The sequence below is a fragment of the Cibotium barometz genome, chromosome 22 (assembly GCF_041138505.1).
Source record: "Cibotium barometz isolate CiBa-2024 chromosome 22, ASM4113850v1, whole genome shotgun sequence".
Lineage (NCBI taxonomy): Eukaryota > Viridiplantae > Streptophyta > Polypodiopsida > Cyatheales > Cibotiaceae > Cibotium > Cibotium barometz.
Window position 1 is genome coordinate 55,980,182 of NC_141067.1, and position 4,567 is coordinate 55,984,748.

Here is a 4,567-nt window from a genome sequence, read left to right on the forward strand (position 1 = left end):
CTCTTTTGTTGTGTGAAGAAGAAGAAGAATTTTCAGCCTCATTGTTATATGTACATTATGTGTGCTATGTTATATACACATTATGTGTGCATATACTAGGGGGCTAACCCACATTAGGCTTGTGAGCATGGGAGCATGGGAACAAGCTCTAGTGGAGCATGGGTTAGGACTAACCTTAAGGGTTAAGGTTAGGGTCAGGCATCCAAGGGTCACACATGAGGAATGGAAAGTCAAGAGTCACTTGAGGGCCCTCCTATATAATAGGGGCATGGGGCACACTCAAGGGGGCTTGGAGGCTAGGAAGCTTGAGGCTTATGCTATGGTCTCTTGTGTAGAGATCCATATCTACTTATCTACCATTTCACACTTTAGCTACATGCTATTGGATTGTGTTATACCTCTTGATGGTATGGGACATTAAGGTAGAACGTATGATGTATTTCATTTATGATTCATGTGTGCATCTCTTGGGCTCGGGGGTGGTTGGGTGGTTGAGTTTATACCTGATTTATATATGTTTATGCATAACAATTATCTAGAGAGATCTTAGGGTTTTAACAGTGGTATCAGAGCAATCTCTATTTAATTGTTGTTGATTTTTTTTAGTAAATTTTAATATTTACTAATAAAATATTATTTTTTGTTGATTTGTGTTGATGAATTGCACATGGATCATCGATTTGGTGATTGGAACGTGTGTAACTACAATTCAATGGACGAATCGACGTTGCGGGGAAATTTCGTGAGTTAATGCTATTTTTTTCTATTTTTTATGGTTAAAATCGAGCATTAATGGAATTTTTTACAAAAATACCATAGAGTTTATGGTGGATATTTTTGTAGAATGGATTCCCTGAATTTCTAGAATTTTAAGAAATTTTATCCTAATTTTTTAGGAATTTTTGAGCATTTTTTATTTAAAATATATTTTTATACATTTTTGCGGGTTTTTTCCGCGGGAATGCGATCAAATTTCTGTCAATTTCTACTGAGATTCAGTAGGGGACAGCGTGTTGATGCATGAGATGCTCTCCCGTGTACGTGGGACTCTCTCCATCTCTCAAAATCTGATTTTTCCTTCTTTTTTCTGTGAAAATTCTCTTAAAAATGAATTTTTTTAAACATTAATCATAATTAATGTTAACTATGATTAAGGGTTTAATTAAAAAGCTTAATTAAAGATTAAGCTAATCTCTGATTAACAGAGGGGTGGAGAAAGAATGGAAAGGAGATGAAGGAGAGGAAAGAGGGGAGAAGAAGGTGAGGAGGGAGTTTTTCACTCCCTCCATCTCTCATGTCCACGCACAGGCGGCGGGGCCGGGCTGCGCTGCAGCCGGGCGGAAAAAATCCCCCCCCCTTAAAAAATCAAAATCTAATAAGCTAAAAAAGCTTATTTTCATATTTTTTTTTAAAAAAAAATAAGATTTCTTTATTTAAAAAAAAGCTTTTGGAGATTTTTCAAGAAAAAAGCTTGGAAAAAAAGCCTTAAAAATTTCAGAAAAATTGGAATTTGAGGTTAAAAAATCTCTGAAAATTTCTTGGAAATTTCTTATTGAAAATTTTTTGGCTTTTCATCTTCCGGAAAACTTTTGGCTTTCCGTTTTCCCAAAACCTTTTGGCTTTCCGAATTCCGGAAAAACTTTTGACCTTCCGTATTTCGGAAACCTTTGACCGTTTACATTCCAAAAAAATTTTTGTCTTTTCATTTTCCCAAAACTTTTGGCTTTCAGTATTCCGGGAAAACCGTTGGAATTCCGAAATTTTTTGACCGTTCGTATTCTAAATGCGTTCGGGGTAATTTAAAATTTTCAAAAAATTCCTGAAAATTAGTGGAAAATTAGACAAAGGTTGTTTTGAATTTCGAAAAAATGTGGGGTTGGTGTTTGGCATGTGGTGTGTCCATTCGGGCACCCGTGACCATTCAAATTCCTTTAAAATTATATTTTTTGACCCAAAAAATTAGAAAAATCCAAAATTAAAAATTTTCATTGGATTTGAGAATTATCGGGCGAAATTGGAAATTTCGTGAACGATGGGATTCTCAGGGAGAATCAGGAATATTCTGAAATTATTTTTAAAAATCTTAAAAATTGGTATTTTTTAAAATATCAATGGTATTTTGGCAAATTAAATTGCTAAAAATTTTCTGGAAAAATATAGGTTTGGAATGCCATAAGATAGGTTTGGTGGAATTCAAAATTATTATATTTTGAGGCCCTGTAAAATTTAGAAAAATTCATGATAATTCTTTTTCTCGAGAATTTAATATTTTCGAGGGTTATTTAATGTTGAAGTACGTTTTCTCGTGCTGACATTAGGTAGATGCGGGTTATTCGCATATTATTAATACGATCATATCTCGTATTAATGGATATTTATGTTTGGATTAATTCTAAACGAGGTATTCATGATTTTTTACCATTGTTTAGCCATTCTTTTTAGACATGTTCCTTAATTTCTTTTGATGGCTATAATTTTCATTCAAAGTGTGTTTCACCTTTGACACTTTTCCATGATAATTTATTTTGCACTTTTTTAAGTGTGGTTTGTGCTTAATTTCTTAAGCCTCTATCATGGGTTAGTTGATCGATTTGTTTTGGTGGATTTTATTGGATGTTTTCCAAGTTTTATATGGACTCATCAAGTTTTGCCTAGATCACTTATGTCTAGGGTTTTCTTATTGAGTGCTACACACATGTGTTTCACTTTTTTACTTTGGAGTTTTATTTGAACAACACAACGTTCATATACTCTGGATTGATGAGTTGGCTACCAATTTTAATGCTTCTTTTGGCATGTTTATGTCCATTAGAAGGTATGCATTGATTTTTATGATCAACTATGGTTTTTATGGATTCAAGGAGCTTCTATGCTTTTATCCATGGTTTTATAAGGATCTTTTGATCTTTTGAATATTTACATGTGCTTTGAAGGTAGCATTTGCCTTTGTTTTTAAAGGTAGCATTTGCCTTTGTTTTTTGCACATAATTTTGGACTATGTTCCTTATACTCTTGTACATATTCCAACTCGGATACCTAGTTGCTTATGTATCTAGGTGAGTTATTTTTCTACCCTAACTTTATTGTGTTTTGGGTAGTTACCATTAGAAAGGCGCCAATAATTCAATTTCTTTTCTAATGATGTACTCAGAAGGAGTTATTCCTTGATGTAGTCTCAAGTATATAGAGAAAGGTTTAATATGTGAAAGTCTAGATAAGGCCATCTTATTCCTTTTATACAGGATTTTATTCATATTTCCTAAACGGCATACTAGGGAGTTTCAAATTGTTAAGGTATGTATGGGTGGTATCATGGTGGTATGGGACGCTAGGGATCCCTCACATATATTATCTTATGGGATAATTTGGGCTCAAGATTGTTGCTTTGCTTACATCACTTAGCATGTTGACCTCAACATTCAAAGACAATCTTATTTTCTAAATTCACTAGAAGTTATAGTGTGGGCATTCTCTAGATAAACTTATGTTATCTATAGCCTGCATGTTATGATGAGGGCAATCTCATCGGCATTTTCACTTGTTGAAATCTCTTTCTTTAGAGTTCAAACAAGTTTATCTTGTTGTGTTCGGATAAGAAAATTTGGATTCTTCCTTTGTTGGCATTTCTTTCTCTAGTTCCGTACTTTAGGTGATTTACACAATCAACCTGATAGGTTTACGAATGGATATATGTGACTCATCGAGACGTTGATGACTCTCTATGTTGATATGGGTAACTTGAGACGTTGATTATTCCATATGCAGATGTGGGTATGTCGGGGCACCGATGAATCCCTGGTTTCTGCTGTTATAATGCCATGTTTTCCTACTTTATTCCGAAAGGTTTAGAACGAGGAAGTTACTTTGAATGTGAATTGCTCTGATCATCCGCAGTAGTCTGATGGGCAAACAGAGTGTATGAATCAGATTGTAGAGTATATGCTTCGTGCATGTCTCTAGAAAATCATCATATTGGGAAATATCTTCCAATGATGGAATTTGCCTATAACAGTTCTAAATTTACGGCTATTATTTTTGTCCGTGCATACTTATGTATGGGTATTAACCCAGGGCACCTATTAATGTCAATCTTAAGGACATCGAGCTTGATGCATCGAGGGATTTCTTTGCAAGATATGCAAGAAATTTTGACCGAAGCTCGGGATTCTATCAGGAGTGCTCATGATAGGGCACGATTTTATGCTGATAGGGAACGCTCATCTCGGTCTTTTGAACCAGGAGCGTTGGTTTATTTTAATGTTCCTAAAGATTCTCGGACTTTGTCAATGGAAAAATGCTCGAATTTATCTCCTAGATATTGTGGTCCATTTCGAGTTATGCATCGGATGGGCACGGTTGCGTAAGAACTAAAACTACCTCCAATTGTTAGAGTTCATCCAGTCTTTCATATCGATAAATTGAAAGGGAAACTGGGAGGTGAGGATGACATAGTAACTCCTCAAGAACTCGTTGAAGTCGATGAATTATCCTATGTTCCACATGAATTTGACAAGGTACTTGAATTCAGGGAAAGGAAACTTTGTAGTTGACTAATCCCTGAGGTTAA